The sequence below is a fragment of the Haliaeetus leucocephalus genome, unplaced genomic scaffold (genome assembly GCF_000737465.1).
Source record: "Haliaeetus leucocephalus isolate CR32 unplaced genomic scaffold, Haliaeetus_leucocephalus-4.0 Scaffold130, whole genome shotgun sequence".
Lineage (NCBI taxonomy): Eukaryota > Metazoa > Chordata > Aves > Accipitriformes > Accipitridae > Haliaeetus > Haliaeetus leucocephalus.
In genome coordinates, this window is record NW_010972566.1 from 755668 (window position 1) to 777504 (window position 21837).

Below are 21837 nucleotides of genomic sequence, written 5' to 3' on the forward strand. Positions count from 1 at the left end.
GTATTTCCAGCTAGAAAATAACTGAAGTGCTGACAGCTTTCGGCAGCCCAGCTTGGGCACTGCTGTGTGTCTCATGTTCCCTAATGTGATAGATGTCACATGGTAGATGTCAGCAGACGGGAGGGTGATGGGTGCTTTCAGAAGCACCCCAATGTCAGATCTGCAAAGGTCAGTGAGATGTAGAGGCTGTCTCAGTTTAGGCTGCTTACAAGGGCAAAATAGAGTTGTGAAGCCAGGCCAAGAGAGCCCAAGGCATTTTGAAAGTGGCTGGTCACATACAGAAAGCAAAACATGTTTATTCACGAATTTTCTTGTGGCTTATTAGACAAAGTATGAAGAAAAGGTAAAAAACGGCAGTGGTGAGGAACTGGGGTGCACGTATATGTGTTACTGTGCATTTTGGATTGGCCAGGCCTGTTTTCAGAGTGGCTGCTACAGCATGTAGAAGGTAGGAGTTTTGAGGGTTAGAATCCTGTCTGACTGTTTCTTTGCTTAATTTTTTTTTTTTTTAATGAAAAAAATACACTGTAGTGGGTTGACCGAGACCAGCAGCTAAACACCCACACAGCCACTCACTCAGTCCCCACCCACCAACAGGACAGGGGAGAGAATAGGAAAAGCAAAAGTGAAAAAACTCATGGGTCAAGACAAAGACAGCTTAACAAGTGAAAAAAAGAGGGGAAAAAAACAAGTGCTGCAATGGCAGTCGCTCACCACCTCCCACAAGCAGACCAATGCCCAGCCAGCCTGAGCAACAGCCACCCTTCCCCCGTTCTTCTCTAACCTCAGTTTTTATTGCTGAGCATGTCATTATATGGCACGGAATATCCCTTTGGTGAATTTGGGTCAGCTGTCCCAGCTGTGTCTTTCCCAGGCTCTTCCAAGCTTGGTGGGGGCAGGCAGAATGCGAAAAAGAGAAAACCTTGATGTTATGCAAACATTGTTCACCAATATCCAAAATACTGGTGTGTTAACAATGTTTGAGCCACAAATCCAAAACATAGCACCATATAGGCTGCTATAAAGAAAATTAATGCCATCCGAGCCAGACCCAGTACAGGAACCTATAATTCATGTTTATTTGCAGCTAGGTTTAGAAAGATTAGGAGGAGAGACAAATGTAAAAATTAAGTAACAGAAATAATAAGCAATGAGTTGCCTAGTGATTCCTCATGCAGAAAAATGAATGTATAAGAGCAATAATTAAGGGAGCACAGTGTGTTGCGAGTTGAGAGTAAATTTAGGAACAAATCATGTTAAAGCACACACACACAAAAAAAAAGAAAGATCAAGTTAGGGACCTTAGAACTGTGTGATCCTTCTCTAGGGTATTACTTATCAATATTCTTTTGACAGCTTTCTCGGCTAGACTGTTCATCCACTTGTACATTTCTGCAGGGGCCATGACTTGGCTTGCTCTGTGTTTGCACAACCTTCAGCAAAGACCCTGGCTCCAGTCTCATCTTAACTATTATTTCAATTGGTAATATCATTATATGAATCAATGCCTGTACACCAAAGCCTATAAAAAACATCTAGTTTTCCCAGCTGGCTGACTGGAGCTTCAGGTTTCATCTCCTGTACTACAGGCTGATTCATTCCTGACTAATAACTTGCTCATGACACTATTATGCATGTCAGGCCCATCCTGATTTTTTTCTTTCCTACTCCTCCTTTCCTGGATCCTATTCATAGCTCACCTGCTGTTTCCTGACATTTTTGCATTAGTGGAGGCTTCTGCTTTGAGCCATAAGCTACGCACCCAGCTCTCAGCACTGGTTGTATTTACTAACTCACAGAAATGCTGGATTAGGGTTCCTACACAGTTACCAGCAGGTGATGTTATTCACTCCTCTTTCTCTGACACAGACAGGGTTTAGTGGTATCTCTTGACTTTGATAACAATTTCCTGTTTGTGGGGCTTTGTACAACAAAATCACAGAAAGTGGAGATGGAAATGACCTACTAGGTCATCTAATCCTTCCCTCTGGCAATGCAGGATAATTCCTTACAGAATATCTTCAAGTGCTTTACCCAGTTTAGTTTTAAATGTCTGAAGTAAGTAGACCTCCATCAATTCCCACAGAAGATTATTCTACAACCTAATAGATCTCACAGTTAAGAAGTATTTTCATTCCAGTCTGCCTAAATTTTCCTTTGCTTAATTTTATCCCATTACTCAGAGTTATATTCTCTTGTGACACCCAAATATAGTCTTTCTAACCTCAGGGCCCAATTCCCTACTGCCTCATGTGTTATATTGCCACTTACATTTACATCTGGAAAGTAGCTTTAAAAGTGACAAGGTGAATGGCAAGTTGAGGTTGATATTTTCTCATACAGCTGTGAAATTATAAACCTTGCAACAGGGGACACAGACCATGGCCACACATCACCTGTGTACAAGGCACTGGTGAGACTGAAACTTGCATGTCGATACGGTGTCCAAATTGGAGAAAGAACAGAAAAAAGTCACTCACGTTATTTACAAATTAAGGATATTCTTCACAGAGAGGAATAAAGTATTCTATTCATCTCTTCAGAAAGAGGTGACTTTGTTATTGTGGATACTAAGTACCTCCACAGAAAAAAAAAAGATTCTGGCTGCTATAGCTCCCTTTAATCTAGTAGGAAGAGTTTAACAAGAATGAATGACCGGGAGCTGAAGCTAACTGAATCCAGACTGAAAATGAGGCACATGTTCTTAACACTAAGAGTGATAAACTACCACAGCATAGGGTGGATATTGCTTTCCCTGATGTCTGCAGAAGATGATTGTTTACCTAATGGAAGATACACATCAGGTGAAAAGGTGCCTCATTGAAATATAGGAGTCTCTGACAACAAAGTGTCGGACTAGATAACCCGATGGCGTGTTCTAGCCTTGAACATTATGGAGGTATATCCTCAGAGATGCACATGATAAGTTAAAAGAGAATGCAGTGGAGATTCAGTGCAGGAATGCAGCTGGAGACAAGCATCTTGCAGGTTGATTGGAAAAATGGAAATTCCTTTCTGCATTACTTTTATAAGCCTTTGTAAGCTGAACACATGACTGGTAGTCATCCTCTAAGTATTCAGTCTTCCATGGAAAATAGGAAAGCCTGCTTTTCGAATTGATATTTCCAGAAATCAAGAGACAGATATGACTATTCAGTAAAAATCAAAATGTATCTCCCCAAACAGATAAAAACAGAAGAACAAAAACAGGGTCACAGTGAGGGAGAAGGCAAAAAATCCAGCAGAGCAGAGATGCAAACACAGCAGAAAAGTAATTCCCATGGTCTCCATGTGACTGTCTGTTAAGGGAGTCTGCTCCCAAAACAAGACAAAAGGCAGCTCAAATATGTCCTACACTGAAAGTTTCAAAGCACTCAGTGGACTTTGAAGTCTATGCTCCATCATCAGCAGTGATTGACAACATGATTTCAAAGATATTTAAGTGCCTAAAGATGTAGCATGGCACCTGGTGGGATTTATAAACCCGTCAAAGTAGGCCAGGCACATAACTCCCATTGATTTTCTGTGAGAACTGAGCTCCTAAACACCTCTACCACTTTTGAATAAAGTACAGAGGCTGCAAGGCCACTGTGGTGTTTCTGAAAACATAGTCCCTTACTGCCTGTTGAAAGAGTTCTTCGGCTGGGAATGGTGACGTTATTCATACCAAGATCAAGCCAAACACTTATGCCCTTCCAGGACATGGTTAGGGTTCAGTGTTCAAGAGCTAGAAATGAGGTGAAATGCAAAGAGGTAAAGAGTTAGAAACGAGTTTTTCCTGCCTTCCCCTCATCTCCCCCTTACCTCTCCGTAACAACTGGCTCAATGCAAAACTGGCTCTCCGTTGCGATTGAGGTGACAGCTTGGCGGTGGAAGACTGACCTCCTCTGTCATTTGGTACGAATCGGCTTTGGAGGAAACCCTGTCTCCCTTCCCATCCTCGCCCACCTCCAGGTGTTGTGCAAAGCAAACTCTAGTAGAGAAGGTGAATATTCACTGTCTGAGTGCCTGCTCTGTCCATGACATGGCAGCAGCAGATGAATAAGCTTCAAGTGCCTTTCAGCGGCCCCTTCGCTGACTATTGTGAGTTGAGCACTTTCAAGGCAATGCTGAGTATTGCTCAGCCCAGACCTGTTTCTTTGTGTTTGTTCTTTTCCATCTTTAACTGCACAAAGCAGGGAGTGGTGTGAGAAAGGCAAATGCTGGATGATGGTGGTAAGATCTGGTTGGCAAAGAATTAGAAATGTCAACCCTTTAATAAATACAGGGAAAAAGGAGGAGGCTTGGGCTTGTGCTACTAACTCACTTTTTGATGAGTTAGCAAGAGAATCTTCCCTGAGCAAAGCAAAAGAGTGAGTTTAGTGTCTGACAGGCAATCTCTTCTGACGCTGCATTGCCAGTCTTGGAAAGAACTTTTGAGGGAAATGTGATACTAGAAAAAATCAAGCCTGAAGGTGATACATATTCAATCTAAAGTCCACACGGGTAACCAAATAATCAGTTTGCCTTTGGACTTTCAGATATGTAGAATGAAGTACCTGTGCTGTGCCAGCAGCTGGGTGGCATAGCTTTAATTAAAGAATCTAATTCATTGCATCAACCCTGTTTATGTTGGTCTGGGGATTAATGTAATATTTATTTTTCCAGTCACATCCAGAAATAACAGGATTAGAATATGCCTGTGCCTCAAACAACACAAAGTTAATCTTTTTTTATGAAGGAAAACAGTTCTGTGCCCTCAAAATAAGACATGCATCTGAGTCAGCAGGCCTGATATTTAAGATAATTATTCTATGTGAAACATCCATGCACAGACACATCAGCCAGGTTGCAATGGCATACCTATGCAGTGCTATCTATTTTCTGCTGTCGTTCAAAGGATAAGTTGAAGGCTTGACCACAGCTAAATAAAGTCAGTAGGAATCTTCATAGTTTGCGATCAGGCTGATTTTCTTTCTTTTCTTTTGCTTTACACTTAAAAAGAAAAAGTAAATTTTCCCTTCACCTTGAAATGATATTTTAAAAGCTTTTACTAAGATTTAATGAACACATATTTGATAAAGACCTTCATGTCACTTATTTGAAAGCATACTTCAGTCTCTTGGATGCCTTTGCACTAGAAAGGTTCATAGACCAGAGGTATTCCTAACTTGTAACAAGGCATCTTGTACACTTCACTCTTATTTTACAGTTGTTTAACTCTTCAGTAAATATTCCCAATGGCCATGCTTGTTCTCTTGATCTGTTTTTCAAGAAGCAGAGCCAGATTTGTGGCTTTGCTATACGTAACTCTGAGAGACTAAATCTGATGAAGTATTATTGAATGATTAGGATAATAGAATGGGCAGATGTTCTTAGGCGGAAGAGCCATACATAGCTGTGGCTGTAAGTGCATTGATTTTTAGCTTGATTGCTGTAGGTTCTGCATGATGTTTCTTTCTGATAGATTTTGCTTCACTTACAAGAGTGTAATTAGAGTAGTGTATCACCTATAAAGATGAACGGATGGACATTACATTATTCAAGATGTCCCTTTTCATGGAGTGAGAATGCTGACTGCATCTGTGTTCAGAAGTATAAAAAATACCTTCTAGTGATAATGTCTATAGATGCCATCTGTATGTCTGTCTAATCCAACAGAAAGAAAGAAATTGAAATGTATTGGGAAGTATAAAAGAGGTATCGCAAGGACGCATAGCATACATACACTTAACAAAGCCTATTCTGACTGTAAAAAAAAAAATCCTCTTGTGAATCATTCAAAAAGTAATGGTGTGAGCTTTCTTAAGAAAAATGTAGAGAGTATATCCTCCATGCTGTTTCAAGAAAAGGTAAAAAAAGCTGAAGACATTTTTCAGCTGTTATAATATTTACATTAATTCAAATGATAGTTTATTCCAGGACAAGATATGATTCTTAAATTTTAGGAATTAATGTTATTACTTGCATTTGCTACACAAAAGCATTACCTTTTCCCTAAATGACTGCAGCTTGTGTAATTAACTGCACTTACAGCTTCCTCTGTGTGGATGACTGATCTCACGTCGTGCTCCAGAGTTTTGCTTTTTTAAACCACTCCTGATAAATGCAGAAGGCAATGGAACATGTTTCCACCTGCTCTGCAGTAGGGGAGACTGAAGGCATTTCAGCAATTACAAAGCAGAAAGGAGAAATCACTAATTAGGGAACCATGAATCACGGGTACAGTTGAAATTGGCCATTCCCAAAGTGCAGGCTGTTTCCTACTACAAGTGTAGCTGAATCACTTGTTTGCTCACATCCCTCTCTACTTGCTTTATTTTTTACTCTATTCAGTGAACTTTTTTAATGATCTTGAGAAGCCTGTTTGAGGCAACATTTAGTATTTCAGCCATGCACGTTGCCATACAACTTTCTGGAAAGCTCTGTGGGCTTTAGGCTACTACCTGCCTCTGGTGCCGTGCTGCTCGGGGTTTGCAAGCACTCAGGGGAGAATATAGAGCTCCGTAAATGGTGATGGACATAGTGGTGCGAGGAAACAGTGCGGTGAGGAAGCAACACACGCAAGGGCTGGTGATCAGAAGGGACTTGGAGACACCAAAGAAATGAAGAAATTATCAAAAAGTCTGCTACTGTGAGTGAGGAGGAAATAGAAACGATGGCGAGGAGAGAGGGCACCCTTCACAGAGAGTGGAAGGCAGGCTTGAATATTTTTCCTGCTGCAATGGAAAACAATCTGTAAAAATTTGAGAGTAGCATTTTAGAGTAATTACAGTAGTATTTTAGAGCACAATTTTCTATTGTAATCAACAACAGAAGGTTAGTTTGTTAGCTAGTTTTTCTTAGTCCTAAATTCTTCAAACCCCATTTATATCCCACATTGGTTATCAGTACCTTTTGAGAATTGTTTCTTATAGTCCAGTCTCATGTTGCTTGAGGAAACTTGATTTTACCTTCCAGAACCTCCACTTCTTCCCATTTCACCCAGCGATAGTAATGTCATCTGCAGTTTCCCCTCACTTCGTGTCCTACAGCCTGGAGAGATTTAAACGCAAAACCTGCAATCTGGGATTCAAGGCTTGCTGGCCTCTGCCAATAAATTTCCCTGTTATTCCCAAGTTATTCTCAAAGGAAGATAGTTAAACTCTGGTCGGGGAGTTTGTTGCTGTCACCAAATGGGTCAGGGAACAGCTCTGAAACGGCAGCAGTGCAATACATTGCTTTTCCTTGGGCACATCTTCAGCCTCGCCAGCGCAGTGAGATGCCTTTCTTATGCTCACCAAGAAATGGTATTTTGGAAAGGCAAGAGGAGTTTCTGTCAGTAATTGTCACAGAGCATATGGCAATATCATGCTCAGTGATTAAGATGAGGAACAAAATCAACTGTTGGTCCAAACACACAATTTTCCATGTGGGAGAAATAGTGGTATTTCTGAACAGCTCTTTTATGGCAATGTCAAATTTTAGGGTTTTCGGAAAGTATGTTAAAAAATGAATCTTACATTAGTATGAGCAGTTTTGATAGAGCCTTCCTAGATTTTAAGCCTGCTGAAAAGAAGAAACGATATTGTTTTAATTCCCTGTAATACGAAATCTTTAAAATCTTAGTTGTAAAATGGAGACATTGCAATAGAAAGTGTAGGCACTCTGATAAAATGCCCCTATATGTGGCATCTGCTGCTTCAGAAGTGCCTGAAATCAAAACAAAAAGTGCTGCCAAAAGCTGTGAAATGTGGTAAGATGGCAATTACTTCTAATGCCATACAACTACTGTAACCTTGTCAAAAATAGTATAAATTAAAAATCAACTGAGTAACAAATTCTTAAAGGTAGTTCAGAATTGAACACTTCTCAGAATCTTGGAATATTAGTTGAAATCAATATTATTTTGTGGAAATAAGTTTTAAGAACTCCAAGCAAATGAAAAAAGAAATGCTAGACCACAGTATATTTCAATAGGAGGTTTGAAAATCCTTGTTTAATTACTATATGTTCAATAGCAGTACATTTTTCATAATGCTCAGCTATCTGGGGTGTCGTGCTCTTTTACCACTGTAAATCGCATTAACGGCAAATCTTGGTACTTAATAAATTGTTTTTAAATTCTGGTACATCTGCTAGCTTGGGAGCAGACTGTACTGAGATTGGTCTCTAGGTGACTTTAATTATGTTTTTCATTCACATGATGGAAGTTCTCAGCCATCAGGTGCCACCTGTTGTCATTTTTGTTTCCACCCTTGTGAACTCTTGCTCAGGGCAGCAAAGGGAACATTAGCTGTCGTACTTGTAAGGTGTATTGTCTTAAAAGCTCTGCTGTTGTATTGCATTTGCAAAGCCAGAACCAAGCTCCCAAATCATGCTCGCCATTGTGCTTTGGTCAGTAACAACAGCCCGAAGCCTTTTTTTTCTGGAGAACCAGCACAATTTTGACTTCAAGACACTGGAAAATATCATTTCAATTTTCAACACCTTTCTTTCTGATTCTTGAAGTTTCTGTTCATTTTTCTGCCCTCTTTTTCTTCTCCTACTTTTAATTACAAAATGAATTGAATACCCAAGTCAAAATAAATGGTAAGAGTCAAGCAATGACGCAAGATTTGTGTATGTCTTATTAGAAACTTTCTTCTTTGAATCAGCTGGTAGAGCTATGCTCATCTTCATCACAGAACGTTTCTTCTCTGGGTCTATGTAGCTCATTAGCAAATCAGTGGGGTTTGATTAAGCCCATTCTAGTATGTGATCACCAGCTAAATGATAGAGAAGGTAGATGGTCAGTGCTAGCTGAGGTTTAGGATGAGAATTCCTCCTTTAGTAACTGCTTAACATTTTAAATTTCTCTTTAGTTTTTGATTCAGTGAATCATGTTTTCCAGAGGCATCTAGTAATTCCCCAGGGTCCTGGTGCTTAGTCCAGATCAGGCAGGACAGAGGAATCCTTGCATCTTTAGCTTCCTTAACCTTAGCTATCAGGTTATGCAATGTTTGATTAGGTTATTAGCTACCATTCAGTTTGGACACTGTGGTTGCCACCTGATGCTGAAATCAGTTTCTGTTTGTAAATGTGATATTACCGTCATGTTCTTTGGTAAGCTTCCAAAGAGAAAGTTTGGTTTAGATACAGCATATAAAATAATGCTTCCAATAGTAAAAGTGGGCTTAGGCAGCTATTTTAAACAGTGCATCATTAGCAGAGCTATCAATATATTGTCTCTGAAATACTCATTTATCTGAATAACACTTTTAATTTAAGATTTTTTTATACGCTTATACATATTTGAGTGAGAGATTTCTAGGAAGAAAAAGCACAGAGAAGCTTTTCGAGAGAGTACAATTTGAGACCCATTTATTTCCCAGAACTTTTTCTGCATAAAAATTAGATGATGTATGGAGCTGCTGAAGATCTGCTTCAATGTACAACAGTGATCAAATGTACAACATATACTGTGTTATAAATCCCTTGCTAAAAAAGGTATAAAAGTTTTGTGAACGCCAGATCTAGAATTCACTTCAGAGCAATGTTTGAAACACTCCGTTTTGGAAGTTTGTTTAAACTCAACCAACCCCACTCTGTACTAAAGCACTGGGGCAGCCTTGTCTAATGGCTTATTACCAATCTCCTAGGGACTCACTGGCATGAAAGGCACTATATAAGCTAGAGGGATTTTTTTTTTCTCTTGCCCCATGTGTAGTTTAGATGTCATTTGCAGTTACTGTGTACTGCTAGTTTACTTCAAAAGAATGCTGATCGAGGCCTGAGGAAAAGATCGAGCTATGTGCTAAAAAGAGGCAAAATAATAAAGTACTGCTTTGCTGTTCTACTGAGATACATCTGTGCTGGCTGCCAAATGCTCATTCCTAGTTTGAATTCAGAATTGATCCGTTTAGCCTGTACAGATAAGAACAAAGTCAGATTATGTTTGTTTAAATATTTGGTGTTTTTTAATAAGATAATTTTTTAAAAGTTTTACTGTACTTTAATCTTTTTCAAGAGTCAGTAAAAGAAAAACCTGTTCATTCACCTGGAAAGAGGGGAGCTTGTACAACCATGCTTGCTTTTTGAGAATACAGACCAGAATACAACTGTCTTCAAATATCTCCTGAGAATAACTGTAAAAAGAAAAGGGTGCTTCACAGTCCTCCAAAGCTGACAAATGATTTTGTTAGCTGTGGTGCTTAGCCTGTTAAAGCCTCTTGCAGGTGCTTTCAAAAAAGCCCACGGGTAGGGTTGTCAGAGGGATCCAAAACCTTTGGATTGCTCAGTATTTGGGTGGTTTACATAAGCCCTTTAAGAAGACCTGAGTATCAAAGCTGTCTTCAACAATATCTGAAAAATTGACTGCATCAGACTGGGCAACAAATTACCAAAAGCATCAGATTGTGAAGTCTTATCTCTTACAGTAAGTCTACTTTTTTTTTTTCTTTTTTTTTTAATTGTTTTACATTGTTGTAGAAGTGGGCATTTTCTCGAAAATAAAATGCATTCCCCATTGTTGGATATCAAGTAGTTCTGTCACCAATACCAAGGCCAGTGTTTTTGACCGTACTACTGGTGAAGGCTGCTAGAGCACCCAGAGTGATGTTCATGTGTTATGTGGGTCCTAATGAAGTTACATGGCTTCCAAGTGTAGGCGTCATTCTTATGTCATACAGTTGCCTTTCCTGTTGCCAGACTTCAGATGTAACTTTTTAAAGAGAAAATAGCCTAAAACTCTGGAGATTATACTTCCTAGGCTGGTTGGCAAAGACATGTTTAAGACAATGTTTATATGTTGCCTGACATTGGTGTTCAAAGAAAAGTTAGTTTCTTCTGGAAATTCCTTTTCTTAACTAACCCACAAAACCAGACCCACTGAGAGGCCAGAAAGCTTGTTGTTGTTTTTAAGAAAAAGACATAATGACTATAAAAACCTGATTGTAATATAAGCTGTGTTCCCCAACCACACTCCCATAGTTTAAAAGTTAAACCCTAGACCTGTGCAAAACAAAAAAGACAGAGGCAAAATGATCATTGACTTAAATTACACTAATATAACTCATTCTTCAATTCAATTTTTGGTATTATTTTCCTTTGAGTTGTTTAGTTACGTGCTATTTGTGCCTTGTAGCAGGTAACTACATTTAGGGACTTCAGAAGTCCTGATCAGTTTTCCTTCCTTCTGTGAGATCTACCAATTGTTCAGTTCTTTGCAATTAGGTCATTTATTTCATGCAAGTGTGAGGTGCCTAGATGTAAATGCTATATCCCATCAAAGAAACCTCCATGGTTCAAGGTCCTACAAAACCCCCTCTGGACAATTTTTTGTAAATCATTCCAGCCTAGTTGCATAAGTATGGCTTTAGAAATCAAACTCTAGGCACCTTGGCTTGAAAAGAATAGCCTAAGAGTAAAAAATATTTACATTTTCATATCAATATGTGTTATTGGAATCAGCTATTGGTAATTTTCTGCTCTTAAAAAACATAACAAAACAAAAATACACCAATAAAACCCAAATTATAAGATTTTCTTACAGGAACAATTGTCCAGATATTTACTCAGAATTTACTATATGTTTTGTATTTCAGATGATGGAAAAACACATTGATTCTTTTAACTTAAATTATGGCTCTAAAATACATTAAAGTATGTTGTCCTAATAAACGACGGTTTATATGAAAAAAAGGAAAGAAAGAACTTGAGGGCTTTATTTAGATCCAGTCTGTTATTGTAAATGATGCTGCCAATTTATTTATTTTTTTTATAACCGCCAGCAATAGAAGATTATTGTGATAAATGATTCATATCACTGCAATATACACCTTTTAAAATTTCCATATCTGGCAACTAATAGGCACTTCTTGAAGGCTTCAATAGACTCCTTAGCCAGATTATGTGGCTGAAAGCTGCCTCATGATTAATTTCATCTAAATGTGGTAATTACCATACTTTGAAGTAATGCCTGCAAAACATGCTTTCACAGAGAGTTAGTGGAAGCAGAGGATTAACCTAAAAACATTTCAGTTCAGAGCAGCATATCACCCAAATAGAAATGTATTTTCCTCTGAATTTTTCAAGACTTTTTATTAGACTACTTGGCAGTCATTTGCATTACCTTATCTCATATCAACTTCTTCACAGCAATTTAGAAAGCAACAGAAACTGAAGCAACTTTGTATTATTATCAGTAATGGGATAGTCTTGGTTTTGCAAGCTACTTATTTTGGCAGCTTCTGCCCTGAAGTATTTCTTGTATTAGTGTTTAAAAGCACAATTAATTTATCATTCCTATATGTTGTTGACATAAGCATTATCCTGCCTATGTTCTAGGCACACTATAGATTATTAGCGAGTATGTTCATTTCCTCATGGGCACCCAGGGGAGTAACTTCTACCACTGCTCTGTGCATCTCTTTGCTTCCTATCTCACAGGACCTCCACAAACCATTCCTTAGTTGTACAGGTGAGACTAGTGAAAAAGGTACATAAGGCCCCAAGTACAGTTATAAAAACGGCTGCTTTTTGCACCCAGCTAAAAGCCCTGAGGTAGAATAGCACCTCGAATTATCATGAGTATCGCTGAGCATTTCAGCGTCACTGAGTATTTCTGCCCACTTACATCTGCTTAGCAAAGATTCCAAATCTTCTCTCAGCCATCAGAAAAAAGTCCTACAAAAAAAGTGGCACAAAAATGCCACCTTAACTGAAGGTGGGACGAACAGTTTAGTTAAGTCTCTCTTGTAGGCTGCCTGGCCATGCTGTGTTTTGATATAGCCGAGTAATTTTAACTTTATTTAAATCAAGCCGGGACAGGTTTTGCCTACTCTTACATGGTCCGTAGGTAGGACTGACTGAGTTTCTTCAGGTTCATATGCTATTCCACGTTGGTTTAGTTTTGGTAAGAATCTTATGTGTGCTCTTTTTCACAACCGTGAAAGAAATGGATTAGCTTGAACTTTATTTGAAGATTGGGAAAAGTCTGGAGAAGCTGGGATCTTTCCTCCAGGCTGGACCAGAGGGATGACTCGGTTTCTCTCTCTCCTCTCTTTAGCTGTAAATCTTCCATTTGTTTTGGCAGGTGGGAAATACGTGGCAGCTGGGGTTTTGGCTAGGTGTTATGTGGAGCCTTCCAAACTAGGCTTCAATTGTATGGTTGTCAGAAATTGTAGGAAGATAATGCCTTTCATGACATGTCTCTATACTTGGGCTCCTAGAGCATCTTCCCTTCAGTTCTGCAACCTGACAATGTGCACACGGTGAGCAGCCACGGCTCAGCTAGTACACGGAAGCCACAGTAACTCAAACACACGTTGAATCTCACAGATTACTATATTGAAATTAAACAAAAATGTCCGTGTTCACGCAGGTTTTGTTGCATTCACCCTTAAGGTTAAATTTCTGCAACTGTAGCATGAAACAAACAGAAGTGAACTGATTCACTGCATCATTCAAATGCACTTTGCAGCAAATAACCTGTTTCACCTCTAAAGCACAGAATGCAGTTTTCTATCTACCTGTATTCTTCCTGGGGTTTTATGCACTTTTTTTTTTATCTTACAGATAAAAAAGCAGCTGCTGTGTCCAAGGAACTCAAAAGTAAGAAACTACTGTGCCATAGGTTATGATCTCTTTTATATGCCATGTATTTTCAAACAGCATGTTTCAATAATCCAAATTAATAGTTATTGAATTGTTGAAAACACAAAAAAGAAAGCTACACCGCTTATAATTGAAAAATGACATATTTAGACTTCAGCTGCCTCCTACTTTCTAAATCCTGCTTCTAATTCCACACTCCTCTGTGACTGACAGTTTTGCCTTCCCCTCTTTTCTGTCACTGTCTTCAAAAACAAAGGTTTCATGGGGAAGGAAATGTCAAATGAAGTCTCAGCTGAATGTGCTCTCAGTGGCAGCAGTTTTGGTAAATGGGCTGAGAAGACTGAGAGTCCGACGTGCTGAGGACCACCAAATTTATCTTCACAAATGCAAAACAAGGGCCCTGCCCACCCAGTTACTTCGGATTCAGGCAGAGAGACTTCTGAGGCAGAAGAGATGTAGGGGCTGGGCTCTTCTGCATAAATAACCAAAAAATGCTCTGAGAACATGCTGTTGTTAACAAGGGAACTTTTACGCCTTCCTTTTCTACAAATTTGCAAGCATCAATGCCTCAACACAGTGAGGATAATAAGACAGTTTCACTGGTAAGACTTCATCTGCTCAGATCTCTGTTCTGGAAGCACAGTATATAAGAAAAATTAGGAAAACTACAGTGCTTCAAAATCTCATTAAAATTCATAATTAAAGCATGCACTGACTCCCATCTCCATATATGATCTTTCCTGACCTGTATGGCAGAATAATCCCCTGCCATCCTCAGTTTTGCAGGAATTTATTGAAGATTTCTTTTGGCAATCAAGAAAAGCTTATACATTGGTTTCCTACTCAAATTTTGCAGAAACATTGAACAAAAGATTCAATGGACTTAGTCTACAAGTAATGTCCTGTTAGTGAAATAACTGTCCGTTTGCAAGCAGGTTGTAAAGGATCTATTGATCTGGGCACATGATTCCTCTCATGGGAGAACTCCTTAGCAACTGTCACAGCAAAGCTTCCCACTCCATTGCATGAGTGAAACGTGCAGGGTGAAGTTTTCAGCTAATACTTGTTCATAAAGATGCAGAGTCATTAGCACTGAAATAATTTATGAATTACAAGCTAAAAAGCATATGCTTACAAAATAAATGTCAAAACATCTGGCACTTTTGTTTCAAAGCTACTGAAAAGTTAAATAAAAAAATAAATAAATTGCAGAAGTTTTTGGTCAAACATATCCTTCTTTTTAATTTTTTTCCTCAATTAAAATTATTTTAGTTGCTCAGAAATGAAATATTTCAAATGGAAATAAAAATCCTGGTAGAATACAAAGAATCCTAGCTTAATTTGTTTTCATAGCTGTTACAAACAAAAAGTAAAAAAAAAAGTCTCGCTGGCCAGCAAGTTCTAGCTGAAAGCTCAGAAGGGAATAAATGCGGGAGTCCTGCCATTTTGTATTAAGTCCACTTGTAGAATATGTGTGTTGAATCTCCTGCTTCTTCTGCAAGAACAGGCACTTAGGAAAGTAATACTAAGTAAATTCTTTTCTAAGGTCTTCTACATATTTCCTTGAAGGAGGGGTGAGCACCCCAAGTAATTACAATGCTGTGATAATAACTAAGTTAGGATATAATTATCTGCTGCAGGCTTTTAAATGGATGGAAACAAAACAATCCCACACATGCAAACTGTATTTTGTTTTCATTCTGTTTCACAAGACAATCTGATGCATCTTTTATGAACTTCTCAAAAGACTGGAGGGGAAGAACTCAAAATTACATTCCTGATTTAGCCATATTCTTTTTCTCTGTAATAACACAGTGACAGATGTGAAGGATTAACTAACATTTTTTTGGCATTCTGTAATTCAGGTTGTGATTAAAATGATTAATTATTTCCTCTCACTATACGGAAATGTGAATTTTAAGTTAGAGGATCTTCTGGTTGATATAAAAAATCCATTATGAAAGTCAGTGGAGTTTAACTTATGGATATTTGTTAAATTATTGTGGTTTAAGTACAGTCTGGTATTTACCTAGACATTGGTAAAGAGTAAATAAATCCAGTAGGTTAGTTTGGTTCTTCTGTCCAGGGCTGAGATTCTCCAGGTCTGCTTGGGGATGCACATACCCTTCATCATTTGGGCCTTCATTCTGCAAGGAAACGTCCTACCTCAGCAGAGCGAGAATACTGTCAATGTTTCATGAAAAGACCAAAACCAACTACAGTTAAGCGGCCCAAGAGGGCCCGTTTCTCTGCTAGGAGAACCCAGCAGTTGCTCTTTCAAGTGCGGGCTCAAACACAAAGTTGTTCTCCTAACGCTCCTCCGTTCCTCGGGCTGGAGAGAGATTCCTGGCGTCGCGGCATCTGGGAACGTACTTTGCAGTAGCAGCCCAATTTCGCCTTTCCTCATCAGGGAGACATTCAGATCAGGGGAAAGGGATGCCGCTTTGAATCCCTCTGGGATCCCAAGAAGCACGGCTGCTGAATTGGCGGCGGGCGGGTTCAGGACCTTCTGCTCCCATAACCGCACCAGCGAACGCGGAGGCTCCCAGCCCAAAACTGCTGCCTGAGCCGCGAGGCCATGCCCGAACCCCTAGATACCTGCTTTGCTCTGCTTCGCCAGTAGAGATTGAATTACTAGACAGAAAAAGCAAAAAGAAGTGATTCGGTCCCTAACGGCAAGAGTTTGCTAGCCCTTCGGCTAGCTATTTTGTTGATGCTTTTGAGTTTATTGGTGGCAGCTCAGCTCTTTTCTCTTTGGGTGACCTCTTTGTCTAACTCTTCAGTGAAAATATTGCCACAGGCTGTATCTCACTGAAAGCCTTTCCTCAGGTTTCTGGGTTTTTTTTAAGATATAACGCTTTGTAGTAATTGGTTTAATTTGTTCTCTTTTCTTTTTTTTTTTTTTAAGAGCCAGCAAAAGCTCCTGCAGCCAAACCAGCCACCAAGAAAGCAGCAGCACCAGGTAAAGGAGCAAAATGTTCACATTCAGCCTATTTCTTGTATTCTTGAACCAGTTTATTGCATCACAGCACCATCTGCTGGATTCTGCAAAAGCCACTGTTTGGGGGTTTTGGTCTGTTTGCTCTAAATTATTGTGATAATTTCTATGTGAAATCTTTGCTAAGAACAAAAGCATTTTGCATTGGTCTCTAACCTTATGGTGGCTTCTCGTCCTCCCATGGCAGCTGTCCTCCCACGGGCCATTCTGCAGGGCTTGAGATCAAAAAGTGAATCTGAATGTAAAGAGTGATTTAAAAAGCAATATTTACAGAAATGAGTTTTCACGTGAAGATGTATTCGAGCCCTTCAAGAAGGGGATCTGATTTTTCAAAGTGCTGATCTCACAGTAGGTTTTGCAAAAAATGGAGCTCTTAGATAATCATAAATATGCACTGAAAAGAAAAGGAAACTTTTTTTAAAAGAAAATAGTGGCACAAATTCATATCAGAATTTAGATTGTACTGTAAAAATCTACTACTTTTTGTTGATTTCTGATCTCATCTGCTTCACAGCCATCTTCAAAACTGCCATGTCACATTTCTGCTTAATTTAATAAAAGCCAATATACTGAATAACAATCTAAATATTCAGGATAGTTGTAGTTTTACTACATTTTAAATTAACTAACAAAAAAAACAGGAATTTCCATGTGAAAATGGGATCAATATATAACCAGTGCTGCACCAGGCTCGGTGCTGCTGAGCTCTGCCTGGTGCTGGCATCGCAGAAGCAGCCAACCCAGCGTCTTGCTTCCAGCTGATCCCACTGTACGTGGCTATGTGCATCCACAGGGATCTGGGATCTTTTTATTTTCTTTTTTTTTTTTTTTTCCCTTTAAGATTGTTTTCTGGCTGTCTTTCTCTAATTCAGACCTTTTCGGTCATCTATCTCGGAACTCTCCTCCACTGAACAAGGGAATAATACCTTGCTTCAGTAGGGGAGACTGGGAATTGGTCAAGGATCCGTGCAAGCCAGGAACATCTTCAGTTGCCTCTTCCACAAAAGGATTTGCAGGCTGGAATTGCAGTTGATGGAGGCTATCGGAGGGCATGTTGTACAGCTGTACGACGTATTGTGCGAAGGTGGCCTCAGCAGTGCCATTTCCCCACCGATGCTCCCGGTCCCTGCCTGCTGTGTTTGCTTGACGCTGTGTTCAGTCGTGCTAATACAACTGGGAGAACAGCATAAACCACACCATTGCCATGGCTTAGAGATAAAAACTGTCCTAGAAACGTGTGTGTGTGTGGCAGGGTGTTCAGTCTGGCTCATTTCAGTAAGTCTGGCTCCGCAAACATTTATATCCCTGTAACTGATAATTTCTTAAAGCAGCTTTGTTGCCAAAGTGTGTTGTATAGTTGGACCCTTAGATGTCTTGACAGTACACTGCAGAAATCGTTATGTTAGAACCATATGCTTATAATTAATTCATTCCACCTGCTTGCATCCAATATTTGTGTTCATTTTTGAAAAATATTCCAATGAGTCTGCTTGTTGGCAACAGTGGTGATGACAGTAATCTGCTTAAGATAAAGAAAAGGGGAAAAACTGGCATGGCTTCCTATGGAAAAATAAAATGAGTTTGCCTGTTCTGACACATTTCTAAATATCTAGTTTGCCTTAAAAGCGATAAAGAGCAGTAGGCTTTGACTCCTACATTTTTGTTTCCCCTCCCCAAATGGCACTGTTCTCTGAAAATTGATTTTTCCCGAGAATAACTCACCGTAGCAAAATATTAAATACGCTTGTTTGGCAATATCGTAACTAGACTGCTGCCTATTAGCACAGTAAATTAAATACATTATCCAATTTCATATTTCATTTTCTTCCACATATCTTATTACATCACAACCTGTACCCCAGAACGCCTAAAGCTGAAGGTTTAGTCCTATTAACAGACTGAACAGACTGAGAGCGCAGCTGGTCATCTTCTAGTGCTTCTACATCACATATGTTCCTGGTCTTAAAGTCACTGGTGAAGAAAACCCTGCCTAATACACTGTGCACTATTTTTAGCTCCATATATTTATACAGCGAAAGCAAAGAAAGTGAATGTGGGATTGGGAAGTCTAGAAGAGCTTCTGCATCTGGAAACTAATGGCTGCTCTAGGAAACCAGCCTCAGTGAATACCTGTTACATGATTTTCAAATTGGATCTTTTCAAACGTAGTGTTTTCTCTAACTGGAAAAAATTACCTCTCTGGCAACCGTCTGAAACCAGGCTGGAGAACCTAGTATTTGGCTCTCCAGCAGAATAGTTTCACAGCTCTCTGCAGGTGATGCTGTTCTGAAGGGAGAAACCAGAGGTGAAGTTCCTTCATGACACCAGTCCAATTAGCAGAAGGGTGATGAGGTACCCCGGTGGGCAGCGAGGAGCCTCGGTGCCGCTGAGCCCCGTGCGCTCCCTTAGCTGGGGTCGGGGATGGGAACGGCTCTTCTGCCAGTCCCTCGCCCGGGATAACCCCACATTCTGGGCAACACCCCTGCACCTTCTTTAAGGACCGGTGACAGTGCTTTCCCTGATGATTCGCCCATTATAAAAAATCAGATCTAACTGTTTTCAACACTGTAAAAATTAAATCCTAATTGTAGCTTCGAAATTCCCTGGATTGGTCGTGCAATTTTTAATTTAATTTTACAGTATGTTTAACAGATTTTGTACTGTCACTTAACTTCCTAATTACTGATTTTTAATGCCTAATTTTTCCCATCTTCCTCTCCATACACACACACACAAAAATCTAATTCATTGCTCCCTTTGGGTTCATAACAGAAACTCCTTTTGAGCACCATTTCCCCCTTGAAAATCAATGAAATTTAGTTCAGGCCCAGAAAAAATAAAATAAGTATGACAGACAAATAGCCAGTTTTAAGTGCTCAGATATCAGCTGCATCCAATCTCTCAAACTGACTCTGTCAGTTGTGCTGGAATTATTACTGTTTTATTATGCCTCTGATTTTTCCACTGTTGGTAAGAAGCAGAAAGAAAAAAAAAAAAAAAAAGGACATTATATAGGAAATGAGTTCATAATGTAAGTACAGAGTATTAGAACACAGGATATACCAAAAAAACCCAGTCAGAGGATCAACTGAAGAGGTTCAGATTACTCTGTCTGATGCAGGAAGATGTACTGGTTCTACTGGTAATGGGCAGTATCTATTTAACAAATTATTTTAATTCTTGGTTCAAGGTGAACAGCAGCAACTAAAATGGCAGCAGGAAAGAATCTTTGTACTTGCCATATGGTATAACCAGTTTCTTTCTCTCTCACCATACGTGGATGTGGCCCTTGTAGAGTTTGCCATCCTGCATTATCTTCAGGATCTTATATCTGAGTGCCCCTATGTGCCCTGAAATGTCACTTTATAAGCAGCCACTGCCCCTGGTTAGCATCACTGCATGCATTTCTGTTGTACAGGTGTTACCAAGAAAATTCTTCTGGTAGCTGGAATAGTCTGTTCCGTTTTCTAGTCCCTGAAGTTAACTCTCTCAGAGTTTTCCACAACATAAGCACAGCCATTCTCAGGGTTTACATTTCTGGGTTTACAGTTTAACTCTTCAGGGACAAATGACAGAGGTAGCTTATTGCATGCATAAAGATAGGCTTTCCAGTTTATTTTTGGATGAAATAAATCTTCACTCAGGCAGCAGGTGTTTATGCAGCAACAAACAAAATAATGAAACCCTACCTGTATTAATCCTGCTGCTCAGGGTCCTTGGGTTTAGATCCAGGGTCATCCTGTAGTCTTTTTGAATCACAGAGGCTTTCTTTTTGGTCCAGGTTAGCACAATTCTTCCTCTCTCCCACCTTAACTCTTTGGGAAGCTAAACAGCATATCATCTCTGACGTACTCAGATTCTTTCTGGTTTTAAACAAGACTTACAGGCTTGTTTGTCATTGCGCAGTAAGTGGAAATTATCTGGTCTCAGTCCCCAGCAACCTGCAGGGGTTAGGATAAACTGGGTCTTGGTCCTCACCAGTTTGTCCCAGAGGTTTAGTGAAGCCTCACAGCTGACTCTGCTCTTGGTCTGCCAGGAATGCACTGTACCCTCAGCAGCTAAAACCTTGCTGCTCTTGCAGTAACCCATCACGCGGCCACTTCTTAATATCTGCAGGAATCTATTATGTGGATGGAGACGAACTCCACAAAACGTTCCAACCCACTGATGTTTTCATCCCAGCTCAAGTCTGAGAAAATAGTGCAGACTAGGAGGTCTTAAATTGTCCACAGGATTATGTAAATTGGATCATTATCTAACTCTGAATGGGAAAGAAAAAATGAATTCTCGACTTATGTCACAATATATGCCCTCAAAGGGGAAGAATTTTCCAATGTTAGAAGATTTTGCTTACAACCTTGAATTCTTTACATACAGGATTTATTTAAACGGAGCATGAAATAGCTTATTTTACACTAAGCTTTCTAATCTGAAATCCAGTTTTTATTCACCAATTTTTAAAATCTTTTTGAGTAAATGGCCTAGAATTCAGGTTATTGTTACTGCTTTTGCTAGGATGTTGAAATGCCTAGTCTCATAGCCTGGCATACTATTGTTGCATTTATACGTTCCTTAGAGTATCCCCTGTTTCAGGATCATATAGAGTTAAAATAATTTTGTATACTCTCTTTCACATCATAGTGAACTGTGAAGACATTTGTACTAAAAATACAGCCTTGTTTCTTTTTTTATTCCTAGATATTATTAAATGCTACTGTCCAGTCTATGCAATGCAGCAAAGTACTAACACAAAAAAATTGCATTACTTCAACAGCAAGGCAGGGGGAGCAAGTTAACTACAAAAAAAAGGAATTATTTAATACATGAAAGTAACAATAATGAGAATAAAAGAGGGTCAAAATTAAATGCTATTTAAATACAGATCAGAGCTAAAAGGATTATTTAAGTGTCCACTCTTTATGGAAAAGGCATTTTAAGGTGTTTTGTTCTGAGGCTGACAATCTTTCATAGCCCTGAAGTTGTTTCATGATTTAAGTGCACTTTTGGCAAGAATTGGGCCCAATTTCAGCAAAACACTTAATATATCTTTAGCTCTATCTTGAGTCAGCAAAGCATTTAAGTGCATGCTTAAGCTTTATTGAATCCAGACTATCCAGACTATGTATATGATTACCTTCCCAGGCATTAGTCTTTTGGAAGTGGTACCACCTTTGCTTCACCAGAAAGGGAATAAATGGGCCTCATCTTGATCATTGAGACCATTATGAAAATGGCATTTAATTTTCAGGGGAGCAGTGATGTGGGCTACAGTTTTCTATACTGTA